This window comes from Prorops nasuta, unplaced genomic scaffold (assembly GCF_024137725.1).
Source record: "Prorops nasuta isolate Cenicafe-Biocafe unplaced genomic scaffold, Cenicafe_Pnas_1.2 PNAS00011, whole genome shotgun sequence".
Taxonomy (NCBI): Eukaryota; Metazoa; Arthropoda; class Insecta; order Hymenoptera; family Bethylidae; genus Prorops; species Prorops nasuta.
In genome coordinates this window covers 6603922-6621079 of record NW_027116808.1, presented here as the reverse complement: position 1 = coordinate 6621079, position 17158 = coordinate 6603922, and the positions used below count along the sequence as shown (strand labels likewise).

The following is a 17158-nucleotide window of genomic DNA, read 5'->3' as shown; positions in this document are numbered from 1 at the left end:
AGTGGTTATAGATTTGCTGTTACACTGACTTTAAGAAGAATAAATTCTGTAGTACGCATTCTTTGGCAAACCGATATATAGTACCTTGTATTGTTCGATTAGATGATTTTCTTTTCTTACATTGTTTGAAAATTGCTGTCTTGATATATAACTATTAACATTTACTTATTTATTTTACTAAAATGTATTTCTATGTATACTTAATTTTCTTGTCATATTATCACTTTTATTTAATAAATAATACATATTAAATTTAAATCAAGCTGTTTTATAAACAAGATTCACTTCATTTAAATTAATTTATTTAAAAAGTTTACAGCAGGTAGCACATTGATATAAGGCTATTAGCGTAACTTTAAGTAAAAGTAAAACTGTATCCGTTATGACTGCTGTTTATTATTTAAAAGTATAATCGATAGAGCATGGAAAAAAGTTATGGAAAATAATATTTCTACTTTATTCTTTATGAAGGTTGAAATTCTTAATCAAAATAGAAGAGCTATTATTATTATTAATAAATTTGGTATTTAAGTAATTGAAAATTAATATTTCATGGATATTATAATGTTGTTATATTATTTATTAAATTACAATATATCATTTACAATCTGTTATTCTCACTTTTGTTATTAAGATTTAAACAAAAGAAAATAAAACAAAACAAATGACAAACCACATCGTGTCGATTGTAGAAAATCGCTTCTCGTTTATTTACAAGTGCAAAATGAACAACCAACAAAAAGAATTAATATTTAAGGGTCAATTAATAGCATTGAGAAATGAGGGGTATAATTATTGCGAAATTGCAAGAAAATTAAATGTTTCCAGAAAAACTGTCAGTAAATGGTTAACCAGGTACGAACAAAATGGGCTTAAAGGACTGACAGATAGAAGAAAAAGTAATTCTGGAATTGAAAAAATATCAGATGCTGGTAAAAGAATTATTATAAATTCAATTGAAAAAGATCCCTTTCAACCCTCAAGCATGATTTTAAACGAATTAAATGCAAATATTACAGCAAGGACTGTACGTAACATCTTGCACTGAGAGGTGATTCATTGTCATAGACCTTGCAAGAAAATAAAACATACAGATTTCCATTGAGAGCAAAGAATTGGATTTGCTTTGCAACATTTAAGCGTACGCCATGATTTCTGGGATTATGTGATTTGGTCTGATGAAAAAGTTTTTGTTTCCACAGCGGAAGGGAGACTACACGTTTGGAGGCCAAATGACAAGAGGATGGAAGAAAAATATGTTCTTCTTAGGGATAGAAGTTGTAGGATATCAATAGCTTTTTGGGGATGGATGTCCAAATATGGTGTTGGAGAGCTTCATGAAATAGACACTAAAATGAATTCTCAGGTGTATACAAGTGTCTTACAAGATGTCATGCTCCTAACAGTTAAAGCCATATATCCCCCAGAAGATGTCACAAGATATAAAATATTGTAAAGAAATAAAGAGTAAAGTGACAGTTTTAATCTTACTGACAGCTGATATACTGATGGTATAAGTGAATAAATACAGTGACGAAATTTGTAAACTGTACATAAAATTAATTTTTATAAATATATAAAGGACTTAACATTTTAGATAAGTGTAACAATAAATTTTATAATATAAAATTTAAGATATAAATATTTTGTGGTACTTTGTGGGATTTTATTTCAGATTACATTATAGCAATGTTTTTACTATGTCACTGTGCTGAGGATGGAGCTATGCGGATTTTCAAAATTAAAATAAAGGAATAGACTAAACATAATGTGGTTACTGTGTTATCGCTGAAGATCAAAATGTGTTAATTGACATGAATATTAAAATAAACAAGTCAACACATTGGGTAAATACGATAACAAATAAAGAAGCTGACAGATTACATTTATAATTTAAAATGTAAGATTTTATATAGTACTTTTTGGGATTTTGTTTCAGATTAAATTATAGTGAAGTGTTTACTATGTCAATGCTGAGAATGGAGCTATGTGGATTGAACATTAAAACAAAAAGAATAGATTCACCATAATGTTGTTTCTGTGTCATCGCTGATGAGGATCAAACTGTGTTGATTGAGACAGATATTAAAATAAACGAGTCAGCAATTTGGGTAAATACAATAATAAATAAAGAAAATGACAGAATACATATATAATATAAAATGTAAGATGTTTTATAGTACTTTGTGGGATTTTGTTTCAGATTAAATTATACTAATGTGTGTATACTGTATCACTGCTGAGGATGAAGCTATGTGGATCGAACATTAAAAAAAAAGAATAGATTCACCATAATGTGGTTACTGTGTCATCGCTGAGGATCAAACTGTGATAATTGAAATGAATATTAAAATAAAGCAGCTGACAGATTAGATATATAATATAAAATGTAAGATATTTTACAGTACTTTGTGGGATTTTATTTAAAGTTAATAAATGTAAAATAATTTTTTTTTTTCTTTTTACAATTGTATCTATATTAATTACTATATGTTGCAATCTCTTAAAATTAAGCCTCTGCTATTATTAGCAAACTAAAAGTTTTACAAGGCAGTGATGCCAAAATCAAGCTTTTAGCAACAAAAATAAAGATAAGCGCTAGCCAGCAGCAGTATAGAAAATTTGAAGGGAAACGGTACAAACACAGCTATGCCTGGTCAGCATAGGTGTGATTTGGACTTCAGGCAACATTGGCTTTAGAAGAAGAGCGACTACCGCTAACCGTGACATTTTTAAGTGTCATCCATGTGAAGTGGTGCTGCGTTTACCTAAAAACTCAAAGCAAATAAAAATACTTTTCCTAAATTGATTTATAATTTTTATAAAATGGTCAAATGTAGCCATTAATTAATTAGATTTGGTAATAAATACAGAAAATGCGTTTTATTATAACAAATTAGTTGAGGTAAAATAAATTCAATGTTTTTATATCAATCTGTTAACAAATGCATTTTTTTTATTTATTATTGAGTCCAATAAGTTAATGGTTATTAAAAAAAAATCCTTGTAATGAAAAAAAAAATGAAAATATTTTAAACTTCACCAAGACTTGAACCCGAGCCCACCGCATGACAAACGGCAACCTCACCGCCTGCGCTACAGCGCTCACTTGATGTACCAAAAGCAAAACAGCCTTTTAAAGACTGAATACAATTCTTTCATTAACTCGTCATAAACGATCAAGAATTGGCTGTAATAATAAATACATTTATATATACAGCATTATTGCACTAAATTTATTATATTTTTAATTTGAAGCATACATTTTGCATGCAGATACAATAGTTTAAGGGTAACCATTCAGTACTCTAAATACATTAAGCTGTTCATATGCGCCATTGTCATAAATTAATTAAATAATATTATAATATATGTTACACGTGTAATGGTATAATTTATGATAGATGAGCATATGAATAGTTTAATGTATTTAGAGTACTGAATGGTTACCCTTAAATTATCATATCTTCATGCAAAATGTATGCTTCAAATTAAAAACAATAAATTTGGTACAATAATGCTGTGTAGATAAATGTATTTATTATTACAGCCAATTCTTGATCGTTTATGACGAGTTAATGAAAGAATTGTATTCAGTCTTTAAAAGGCTGTTTTGCTTTTGGTACATCAAGTGAGCGCTGTAGCGTAGGCGGTAAGGTTGCCGTTTGTCATGCGGTGGGCTCGGGTTCGAGTCTTGGTGAAGTTTAAAATATTTTCATTTTTTTTTTCATTACAAGGAACTTTTTTTTTAATATCCATTAACTTATTGGACTCAATAATAAATAAAAAAAGTGCATTTGTTAACAGATTAATATAAAAACATTGAGTTTATTTTACCTCAACTCATTTGTTATAATAAAACGCATTTTGTGTATTTATTACCAAATCTAATTAATTAATGGCTATATTTGACCAATTTAGGAAAAGCATTTTTATTTTATTCATTCCCTTATACCATAAGTACTTCAGCTGTCAGATAGATCAAAGCTGTCACTACTCCTTATTTCTTTATTACACTTTATTTTTCAGTATACTAACATTTGTCTTCGTTCATGCCGTTCACGGTGACAGGCTGTGAATATAATATATATAATTTTTGATATATTACGTTCTGCATTTAAGATGGCGACTGACGTATTTCCGCTGGCAGTATACTTTGTGCAGTCTGCATTCCTTATATCAAAATTCACTTACTATAGAGCGTAGTACTATTCAAGATGGCGGACTTTGCAACGCTGCTACACAGTGCTATTAAGTGTTCAGGGAGGTGCTAAGTAGCGCTAATAAATGCTACCGTGACGTCATTTTTTGTAGTGGTGACGTCATAATTCCGCACTACGATTGCTATTGCTTTCGACGTAGTGCGTTGATAGCAGATAGCAGCTATAGCGCTGAAATAGCTCTCCGAACGAAAGGTAGCGCTACTTTTAAAAATGGATTCCATGACTCCAAAAATACCTGCTATTGTAGCAGTAGTTGATGAAATTATGGATTCATCATCATCCTCAGAAGATGATGAAATTAATTTTAAATTGCTGCAGGGTTTATGCAGCAATTATAAGCAAAAATTATACGTTCCGCGAATAGAGAAGTATGTCGAAGAGGTGGTAACCAAGTTTACCAAGGACCAATTTAAATGCAATTTCAGGTATTTAATTAAATAATTCTTTTTAAAAACTATAGGAATTGTGAATAATTCCTTTTGAAGTAAGGTATAAATGGCTGTATTGTTGGCTCCTGTAAAAAAAATACGATTACTATATAATTAATGGTGATAATCAATTAAATTTCATGCTCCCAGCTAGAGTACAAAAAAGTTCTTAGGATAGTTTTGGAACTCCATATTATATACTACAGTTAAAAAGAATTAATTTTTCATTTCTTTAGGAGTTCTAATAGATTTTTTAATTTTAATAACATATTCAGAAAGGATACCAGTAGCAAAATTAATCCTAATGACGTCAACATGACCTATCTCGCTTTACCGGAGATCCTTATTATATTTTGTAACGCGCGGAAAGGATTCCGGGTTGGAAAATACCAAAAATTACACAAAAAGAATCCGGGGACACAATCTTTATTTTCCACTATAAAATCTCGGGGGGAGAGGCCTCCCGCGATGTCCTGGTACACTTATTATACGCGCACAATGATTTCATTAACCGCTAAACGAAAAGGAAAACTGGGGAAAACTTAGGGAAAGCAACGGCTAGAAGGCGGCAGGGGGAAAAGCAAAAGGGAGAAGGAAGTAGGGCAGGGAAAATCCTCCGTGGCTCCGACGGCGATGTCCAACGATCCCTCGACGTCCGCCACGAGAACTCCACAGAAAACTTTGCTAAATCGATGGCTGGGGCCCGCAATATTGAAATACGCCGAATTTCAATATTCGCGGCGACGACCCAGCTCTCTGTTCTAAACCACGTACTGATGCTCCAAGAGTAGAACAAGATGTAGTCCAATTTGACGGATATTCTCCGTTCTCCCAATTATTCCCCTCATTCCGGGGTGTCATGGTTATGATCGGGATCCAGGGAGCAATCATTAATTAGGTATGGATCCGCGATCCATATTTCTCGCCGTTCCGGCTAATCACCCATATACTTGGCATGATAGCCGGCTGGCTAGCTCCTGCGCGAGAATCCTGCGTGATCGTCCTTAGCAGCAGACGACACTATGGCTTCGTGGTTCGGCAGCGGGGCGATGTGGTGCGGGGTCGGCGACGATGGGTCGGTAGTGGCGCGGACAGGGGAGAACGCAGCTAGGCGCGCGAGGCGTCAGCGCGGTAAGGAGAGGGGACGGGACTCGCTGCTAGGCGCTCGCGGCGCGAAGCGCGGTAAGGGGAATTGGGGACTACGCTGCTAGGCGCTCGCGGCGCGAAGCGCGGTAAGGGGAAGGATAGAGCGACGCGTAAACATACGCGGACGGGACAATGGGTGCGAGGGAGATAGACTTATGTGGATCGGGTATGGGCTAGAAAAGGATAGAGGGACAACAGTTTTCAAGCTCTTGTTGGAGCAGGGGAATCGGTCTTAGAAGCTACTAATAAAATTTACCATTGGGAATATAATATGTAATTCTAAATAAACTACAACCTAGAAACATTCGCTCAATCCTCAATCATACCATTTCCTAAAAACATTTACTCTCCTTCCGTGGATGGCAATTACAATATCCCTAAGCGGGTAACTACATTACCATCACACGGAAGGTTCATCTATACTCACTCACTCACAAGCATACTCAAGGGGACGGGAGGCACTAAGGGGGAGACCTGAGAAGAACTAAAAAATGTGTACATTTCTGTAACGTGATTCCACCACGTTACAATTTATACTGCCATGAAATACGGAAATAATAACAAAAGAATTCATATATTAATACTAACTGCATTTTCATTTCAATTTGCTATAGAATATATATAAGATCCATCTATCAATAAAAGTCGAAAGGAAAATACCTCAAGCTATTTATTTTATGATAACTTGTATACATAATTCATGATAATAAAAATTTTAAATCATGTTTCTTTGTTTATTATTGCAACATTTTATTAATTATTTTTAAGGGTTTAGAATGTATCCTGAAACTTTTAATCATATTCTAAGCATGATTGAATATGATTTAAAAAGAAAAATAGTTGGAGCTCCTATGATTTGTCCCCGTACCCAATTCCTTCTTGCCCTATGGAGACTTGGTACTCCTGATTCCTTTAGGTAAGATAAGTTTAATGTATGTAATAGCCTTCAGCTTCTCTTAATAACATTCTTTATTGTTATTAAGAAAAAGTTACATGGAAGATTATAATTATCTCGCTGATTTTAATGTAAAAACAATTTTAATGCATCATACAAAACATACACAATGTCGTAACACGTTCTAGCAATCAATTAGATAAATTGAAATATTTAGAGGTAAAATGGGTTTATGCATGTAGTTAATTCCTTTTCTTTAGATCCATATGTGAAAGATTCCACGTTGGTAGAAGTACATCGCTGTACGTTACCCGACGTGTTGTTAACGCACTCGTAAAAATAGCACCTAATTTTATTAAGTGGCCATCAGGAAGTTATATTGAAGAAATAGCAGTTGGCTTCAAAAATATAAGTGGTTTTCCTAGGATAATTGGTGCCATAGATGGTACACACATCCATATACCTGCGCCGAAAGATAATCCTGCCTTGTATGTGAATCGAAAAGGATATCATTCAATACAGCTTCAAGTATGTAAATTAATATTTGAATCCTTTATAATGTAGGTGGAATCATACCTAATTGTGCTATTCCTCCTGGATTTAAATATATTTAAAATTATTTAAGTTTGAAGACGTATAAACCATAGTATAAATTTTGATTTTGTCCCATTTTTTTTAAAGGCTGTTTGTGACCAAAGATGCAGATTCACCCATATTTACACAGGGCAGGTAGGATCGGTGCATGATTAACGGGTTTTAAGGCAGTCGGAGATTCAAAATTATTTAGGTGATCTTGAAAAATTTCCCAATGACAGCCATATAGTTAGTGACTCAGCTTACAAGCTTCACGAAAACCTTCTTGTTCCTTACAGAGATAACGGCCATCTCACCCAACGACAAAAAAACTATAATTTTTGCCACTCGTCTGCAAGGATCTATATCGAAAGGGCATTTGGTCTTTTAAAAGAAAGATTCCGTAGCCTCCTAAATTTATTCGTAATGAATCGTACAGACCTTATTCCTATGCACATACTTGCATGCTGTGTGCTCCATAACATCTGTATCATGCAAAACGATGAATTACATATAAATGATGTAAATGCTGCGGATACTCATGAAAATTATTCATTACAAAGCAATAATTGCAATGTACTCCAAACAGCTGTAACAAAAAGAGATTTAATTTGTGCACGTTTGCAAATGAGAGATATTTAAGAAGTAATTATTATATGCAGTTAAAAGTTAATACATCAACTGTGTTCTACTGCAACATTTTTATTAATTTGTGATGTGTTGTAAAATATTCTATTACATATATATATATATATATATATATATTGTAACCGGTGGAATCGATCCAGGTTAAAAATAATCTAAACAATTAGTCCGGGAACACTAACTTTATTCACCACTAATATTAACTCAAAGCAGGGGCCTCCCGCGATGCTCTGGCACACTTATTATACGTTACACCAATTGTCTTATCACTAAGGAGGGAAGGGAGGACTTGAGGGAGGTGGGCAGGGTCAAATTCAGGGAGGGCACTAACTGGGAAGGTGGACGGCAGGGAGAAAAGCAGGGAAAAAGGACTCAACCGCTAGGGCGACGTCTCTCGGCTTCCTCCCGCGTCGCCACTCTTCTAAAACTCCGCACGAAACCAATGTAAGGATGGGGGCCAGGAATGAGAAGTCGGTGCTCCCCAATAATCCCGCGACGACCCAATCAACTTCACAGTCCTCGACGTGCGATCTGCTAATCACGAAGCGCAATCGGTGTCCAACCGACTCGTACGATAGCAGGAAAAGATCTGGCAGTCCTCACTGCCGGCAGAAGTGGCCCGGTCCTTAATTCCTCGTTTGTCCAAGGGTCCGGGTCCGTTTCCTAATTCCTAGGACATTAGTAATCAGCAGGGCAACAGCGCATGCTCTCGATCATCGAGCCAATTATCAGAGGTAATATTGACTATGATCCGCATTCGCACTGTTCCCTGGGTTTCTCAATCTCTCTTCCAGCGGCGTCGTATGCTACATGGCTTGGTGGCTGCTCGGGCAGGGCGATGCGGTGCGGGGTCGGCAATGATGGGTCGGTAGTGGCGCGGTCAGGGGCGATCGCCGCTCGGCGCGCTAGCGGCGCGACGCGGTAACGGGAAGGAACTGGTGGGGCGTTCAGCGGGGATAGGCGGTAGGGGGACGGTAGGAGCCTCGCGTAAACAGTCGCGCTCAGCAGGAAGGTTAGAGTGAGAGGGCATTATAGGCATTGGGGCATGGGAGAGTAAAGGATAGCAGAACAACAGTTTTCTAGCTCATGTTGGAGCAGAGGAGACTTCTTAATACTAACTTTAAGTAAAATAAAATATTCTTAAATCGAATAAGCTTATTTACAACTAATCCTACAAACATTCGCCCAATTCCCAATCATACCATTTCCTAAAAACATACACTCTCCTTCCGTGGGCGACACTTACAATATTCCTTCTGCGGAAAACTACATGGTAGCTCCACGGAAGGTTCATCATACTACACTCACACATCAGCAGGCATACTGGGGGGGGGGGGGGGGGGCGCCGGAGGCACTAAGGGGGAGAGAGGAGAACTAAAAAAATATGTACATTTCGGTAACGTGTTTCCACCACGTTACAATATATACAGGGTCTTTTCCTAACAGTGGAGCATAGGAGATTCGTGTTAGTTGACTATAGCACTCGGAATGATGGAATCTGAGAGCGCTGATTGGTCAATATTGCGTAGTACTAACATATAATAGGCCGTTACCAATAGTTTGATACGAAAAATGAGATTCATCCGCCATTTTGGTGTGGAGAAATGTTTACATGCTGATCGTAGCAGAAAGAGGTGTAAAATGGAAAAATGTCAAATGTTGTCATTACTAAAGTAAAAATTAAATACTTTGAATGAAAATAAAGGATATTCGTACTTTCCATTCATTATTTTCAATTGTTACTTTAGTAACATTACCATTTGACATTTCTCCATTTTACACCTATTTCTGCTAGGATTAGCATGTAAACATTCTCCACACCAATATGGCGGATGAATCTCATTTTTTATATCCAACTATTGGTAACGGCCTATTATATGTTGGTATTACGCAATATTGACCAATCAGCACTCTCAGATTCGATCATTCCGAGTGCTATAGTCAACTAACACGAATCTCCTATGCTCCGCTGTTAGGAAAAGACCCTGTATATATTGTGACCCTGTACTATTTTAAGATAGTACATGTTCACTAAAAAGTTATATGTTTTTCTATAGAACGAGGATACATATTATGGTCATATTATCAAGGCCATAATATCGCGCCATATACGATTGTCCTACCTATCATCCGAAATACTGTATTAAGCTTGGTGATTGATGGGTCATAAAAGTAGAGTAACGATCCTGGCCCATAAGTCGCGTGCTAAATAGGCCTAACGGACTTCAGCTTTCCGCGACTCCCGAACATTCAAGTTGAATTTTCGGACGAAGTCGGATCGTAAGTCTGATTGGTGGTACCAATAACCTAACAGGCTCTACCAATTAGATCGATAATTATGATAAATTGGGGGTAAAGGACCAACGGCTCGTTGCTTGCGCCTTCCGAATTTTGCGACACTCGTACTTTAATCCTGAAAGAGTTCAGACGCGAACTTGAGACTCGTACTTTAGTCCTGAAAGAGTTCAGACGCGAACTTGAGACTCGTACTTTAGTCCTGAAAGAGTTCAGACGCGAACTTGAGACTCGTAATTTAGTCCTGAAAGAGTTCAGACGTGAACTTGAGGCTCATATATAAAAGTGTGGAAGCATCTCCGATTCTGGTCGATTCAACTCGGCTCTGCTTAACTCTGCTCTACTCGGCTCTGGACTGCTCTGCTCTGCTCAACTCTGCTCTGCTCTGCTCTACTCTGCTCGGCCCTGCTCTGCTCGGCCCTGCTCTGCTCGGCTCAACTCTGCTCTGCTCTGCTCTACTTTGCTTCCGTCGAGGGATTCGGCCTCCTCCTCCAACTTCAGCGAAAAAGGTTAGCGGGAGTCCCAGCTCCAAGTAATTCTTTATAATACGAGTAAAATTCGGAAAACGCGCTTGATCGCCTCGAGAGTGTCGAAAAGCACGAATTACGGGTTAAACATATTCCCAAAGTGCGCGAATTGGGAGTTAGAATCATAAAATGATAGTAGAATAATAGTCTATCGTCGAGAAAATTCTGAGATTCGCAATTAATTCGACGACCAAGTCACTGGTGGATTTTCGGATATGGAATGTATATAGTTTTATATGTAACTTACGTTAAGTTCTTTTATCGATTACCGTGTATTTAATACAGTATTAGATTCATTGTCATTTCCGAATTTTGAGTATGCGCTTCTAGTATAGTTGATAGCTTGAATTCAGTTATAAAGAGTGTTCGGGATATTCGTTCATGTTCGGATTTCAGTTAGGTTTAGTATAATTCGTCGCGTTTAACCAGTGGTGCATCCCGAGGTTGAATTCTCCCCGAAAGGAGCTACCTCGTTCGATCACCTCGTGGGAGAACAGTTTTCTCGTCGGAAGGAACCCCGGAGGTGAATTCTCCCCGAAAGGAGCTACTCCGTTCGGTTCTCTTCGAGAGAGTATCATTCGTTTTGGTGAAGGGTCGCAGGAGAAACATTTGCCTTGAGAAGGCCTTTAGTGTATTAGTTAATCGTTTTAGTAGAGAAATTCGTTTGATTAATCCCGAGCGCTCCGAAAAACCGTCTTCAATGTCACATTCATAGTTATAGTTTTATAGTATATGAATTACGATATATGCGCTATGATATCTGACATATATAACGATGTCTTTAAGGAAATATAGAGAATTTATTATCGAATATAGTATGTAGTGATTTGACCAGAACTGCCAAATCTTTCCGTATTTTACGTTTCAGGGACTCACCCACTCTCCGCTTACGCAATCCTAACCCTATATACACTGAGCTAGTTGGTATAACATTTTGACGATTACCGTATTTCGCGATCACTACAGTACAGTGGTTCTTTAGGGAACCTGGCGCCCAACTTATGTTTTAGATTTTGGTCGAGTTATCGTTTACGAATACTGAAGGGTCAGCCTAAATTTTTGTAGTGTAGCAATATATATGTTAATTTACTTTTAATTTTTTAAACCAATAAGTTATTTTCATTATAGAAGAACCTCATTTAAATATAAGAATATACTGGTTTCCATTTATGTAACTTTTCTTGTAAATATAACATAATTTTTATTAATAAAATTCACTCATTTATTAATCAGACTAAGAAGAGTTATTTCTTTCAAATTTTGACATATATAAAATAATATCCGAAACTCACACAACTAATTATTATTAAGGAAATATTTTTATAATCGTTACACATTGATAATAATATATCTGAATATTCTTCAATTTAAAATAACATTTACATTGAAGAAATCTTGATCAATGGTCATGAAGAGTTCGTGGCTCAGTGGCTAAGTCGCTTGCCTCGAAGATTAGTTCAAGTCCTTTTGTCGGTGGTTCAAATCCCGCGGGAGATCATTTTTTTTCGTTTTACAAGCATTACTATCTTTTTTTTGTAATTCTTTGGATTATTTGGAAGCAGTAGCAATGTTTCTAAAAAAGTACAAAAAGAAATAGTAATGCTTGTGAAACGAAAAAAAAAATTATCTCCCGCGGGATTTGAACCACTGACAATAAAGGGCTTGAACTAATCTTCGAGGCAAGCGACCTAGCCACTGAGCCACGAACTCTTCATGACCATTGATCAAGATTTCTTCAGTGTAAATGTTATTTTAAATTGAAGGATATTCAGATATATTATTATCAATGTGTAACGATTATAAAAATATTTCCTTAATAATAATTAGTTGTGTGAGTTTCGGATATTATTTTATATATGTCAAAATTTGAAAGAAATAACTCTTCTTAGTCTGATTAATAAATGAGCGAATTTTATTAATAAAAATTATGTTATATTTACAAGAAAAGTTACATAAATGGAAACCAGTATATTCTGTAACGAAGTTCCCCGTTACGTATACGAGATACCGAATAAAGAACATAAAAGCTACCGAACAGTGGATATTATTAATCCCTACGTTACCGACTCGTGAGATAGGCTCACGAGTGGATTATAGCTAACGTCAAGGATAGACCCCGTTGACAGGCAGAGGCCCGGATGAAAAGACCGGCGCTCCAGTAAACGATGTCCAGGTTGTCCTGAGAAGTAAGGCAGGGCCAGGCCAAACAACCCAGGCAACCTGAGATAAGGAGAAGCGGCCTCGGGGAGTCCTAAAACAATGACAGTGTCTATAAGTCCCCACGAGGAGGGGAAATAGAACATCGAGTCTGGCTTGAACGCTGGTTACGCGCGTCAAGCAGGCTGCGCGAATGTCGTGCGCAGACTGCCATAGCAGGCAGTCGGAACGCGACCATGGGACTGTGCTGATGTGTCCGTGCGTGCTGGTGAGCGCGTGACGCGGCACTCAGAGACATCCATGGGTCGGTTCGCGTACGTGAGGCGTGTGCTATAGGCCAGCCTGCACGTACGTCACGACTGGATACCGGCCAATGCATAGTGGGTTGTGCAGGGGCGTAGTTAGCCCGTTGGAATGTGTCCCGGTGCCCTCCGTAATCCCATAGGCTTGCGCTATGGCTGGACGGGCCGTGAACATTGCCTCCGTGGTGGTCCGCTCCTGGCAAAACGCTATGCTCTGGCAATTGATACCGCATGTTCCCGCACTCCTCACCACCACCTGTGTGTGTGGGTGGTGAGGGAGAAATGTATGCCCCTCAGCAGGCAGGTCTGCGAGGCTCGGACTTCCGTAAGGAACCCTCCCCTCTCTCCACGACCTAGCATACTGAGCGACCCTGGCTACCGCTACCGTCCATATGCATGGCCGCAGGGCCGTATAAGATGCATAGAGAATGGGGTCGAAGGACCCAATTGATAACGTAGGGTTGTTGGCCACCCAACTGACCAACTGGCGCCCTGATACCGATAGAAAAGGACGGGCGAAGGTAATGGGAAAACCCGTAGTGTGAGTGGCCCCTCGCACTGACGGGAATAACATTACAATTCTTATATTTAAATGAGGTTCTTCTATAATGACAGTAACTTATTGGTTTAAAAAATTAAAAGTAAATTAACATATATATATATATATATATAAATATATATGTGAATTACAGAATATCATATAATAATATAGACTTATGATGTTAATTGCACCAAAGGCTGTAAGTGACAATAATTTTTCATATTGACGTTTGACAGTGAAAGGTGCACATTATTTTAAAATCCCCGCTGTAATCGCAGTCTTCAATGGTGTCGCCTTAGAAAATCTTCTTTAGAGAGTATCCATTGGCGTAGAACTGACCTAAACAAGGGTGGACGAATGATTCTTACCGAGCGAGAGAGATAGCCATAGGCAATGGCACAGATAGAAATAAACCTTGGGACGCCTGGCTTGCCCTGCTATGCCGTATAAAGCTCTCTCTCTCCAGCACTCACGCATTTAGAGCGAGATACACGAACTACTATAGTTATTGCGTTCCATTCCCCTATCTCCGCCTAGCAGAATAGAATATATAGTGAAGGATTCTAAAACGCGGTTCCTAAACGCATCAAGGGACGCCATTTCTGCCGGTCATTGTACATCGAAGGCGCCCGGGTCTTGTAGGAAGTCGCCTATTGGGACGTGAATGCGATCGGTGAGGGATCACTCCTCGCTCCCCTTCTATTCTATCCCCGGAGATAGACAGTAGCGTCACAGTATATTTGCTTACAAATTTACATTAATTTTCATGTTTTGTTACTAATTAATACACATCTGATATATTTATTCTTTTCTATTATTTATTAAAATCTTTTTTTCTTTTCCGTAATCGTTTTCCAAAATATTATTTTTGTTAACGATACAAAAATGAGGGTTAACCGCGCTATTTGACAGCTACGGACAAACTCCCTAGGTATTCCCTCGCCCTTCTGATTCTTACTTCTCCTCGCCTGACGCAAGATTATTGAGCTATAGTGTATAAAAAATAAGGTTTCATCCATGAAGTATGCTTGTGACCACATTTTTTACTTAATTTCATAATGCAAAGTTAATACTGTAACTACCCCATTAAAGTTAGTCAGAATTTTTATAATTGCTATTACATAACAATTTAGTTATCATTGAGGTAAATGGCACAGGAAAGGGTTAACTGAGAAATCGCGATTTGAAAATTTTTTAAATTTCCTCGAAATATTACGTTCGTTGCGGAGAGTAGATGTTATCCCCTCCCTTGCGTACTAAAGCAGGCTACCTCGAGTGCGTGTCGCGTTATGATTTGCGGACCCTCAATTTCTTAATATTGTAATAGATATTAAGAAATACTATCCCCGGGATTCATAAACAAAACTTAAGATCAAGTTCAAGCTTAAGACGGGTAAAATCTATAGTCTACGTAACACATCTTATAGGTTTCAAGGTGAGCTTGAACTCAAGTTCTGTTTATGAATCCCGGCCTATGTATTGTGACCCTGTACTATTTTAGGATAGTACATGTTCACCAAAAATTCATGTAGCATTCCGTTACTAAATATTAGAGTATATTATGGTCATATTATCAAGACCCTAATATTGAATCCCATATACTCGGCCTAACAATCATACGACATACAGTAGAAGGCTCGGTGATTGACGGGTTATAAAGGTATAGTAACGGCACTGGCCTATAAGTTCTGTGTTAAATGTAACCAACGAACTTTGGCTTTCCGCAACTCTCGAAAATTCAAGTTGAATTCTCAAAAAAAGTATGACCTTGAGTCTAATTGGCGGTAGTAGCAGATGAGCCAGCTCCGCCAATCCAGATTGATTGATCTGATAAGCTGGGGGTAACCAACCGATTGCTCGCAGATCGCGCTTTCCGAACTTTATGTTACTCATATTACGGATCTAGAAGAGTATGATGGTCGTCCTAAACTCGTATCTGGGACCAAGTAAAGTTCGGATATACCAATTCGGCTCGACTCTGCTCTGCTTAACTCTGCTCTACGCTGTCCTGCTCTGCTCGGCTCAACTTTGCTCTACGCTGTCCTGTTCTGCTCAGCTCTGCCCTGCTCAGCTCGACTCTGCCCAATTCTGCTCTGCTCAACGCGGCTAAACTCTGCTCGGCTCCACTCTACGCTACCGCCGTGAGATTGTCCTCCACCTTCAACTTCGGCTAAAAAGGTATAACAAGGTAAATTCTCTTGCCTTCATACATAAGTTATTTCTGATTTTTAAAACGCCGCGCTTAAATGAAATTGCTCTCGATCCCGGGTGGCGGCGCTGTGCACGCGTGTACAGCTTCCCCGCTCGCCTGGACTAGCGTAAAGGTTTAGGCGCGCACACCATATTCACCTATCAAAAGAACCAGACATAGACTGGAGAAATAAGAAACTTCGGCTTAAGAGGAAATTTTCCATGTAAGTGGAAGGACTACTGAAGTTGACACTATTGGAAGGAAGGACGGATCGTGGGAGAGGATTTAATTACCCTGGCTGCATCCCCGCTACTGTCCATCATAACCTGCAAAATTTAATAATGCTGTGCATGCTGTATATAAGTATAAAGCTTTACTTAAATCATGACAATTGATCATTCATAGATATAAATCGGTTTGAAAATTGGGACGGCTAAACTTGCTGTATAAGTTACATGGTAGTGCTCGGCGGTATAGACATCTCATTATCTACTTTTATATGTACTTGCCGTCGAGACCCTACCTTGTCTCTTGATTGCTTAACTGTTCTCGTTGCATGGAGGTAAGCGTTATGGTCCCAGAAAGGATCCAACGTCTCATTATTATTATTTCTTTGTAAATTAAATAGTGGCTCCAGTGTGAGCAGGGCATAGTAGGTCTAATAGATAGTAGTGTCACTCCGATTCTAGTTATAAGAGTCAGATTAAAGTCAATTCTCTTGCCTTAGTTAATTCCAATATTTTTATATATAACGGAAATATCTCTCTGGTTGTACATAATTAAGTTTGAGACGTTTTGGCCTGTCCGGTAACAAGGTTTAGGCTTTATGCCACATATATATATTTTGTTCTTTTCTTTACTCATATACTTGTACATAGTTTGTATCATAAAGTACTTTCAGACTAAGGGTTAATATTGTATCCTGAATAAAATATTGTTAATGACTTGGTGCATAAGCACACTGAGAAGGGAGTGTAAGAGACTCCATTATATAACCCTAGTAACTTAACTTTCTTGATAATGATTTAGATATTGATAGACCTGGCTATGCCTTGCTTGACCTGGTGTTACCTTTTTGCTTGTGCCTTTTACATTTCCTACAGGAATAGTACAGCAAGTAATTAGGTTCTTGAAGGGCTAGCGTTGGATAAATTGAGAAGGATTCTTCTGTCCAATCAGACTTACTCATATATGGACTGAAGGTCATCCAATTACCGTACATCCACATAATTATT

At 37.8% G+C, this 17158-nt stretch overlaps 1 protein-coding gene and 1 pseudogene across 2 annotated transcripts in view; one reads left to right on the top strand and one right to left on the bottom strand.

Moving 5' to 3' along the window:
- Xpd (general transcription and DNA repair factor IIH helicase subunit Xpd) overlaps nt 1-17158 on the bottom strand; it is a 94049-nt gene that overhangs the window by 23465 nt on the left and 53426 nt on the right. The gene's annotated exons all lie outside the window — the stretch shown is intronic.
- On the top strand, nt 4443-8358 carry LOC136777635 (putative nuclease HARBI1; annotated as a pseudogene).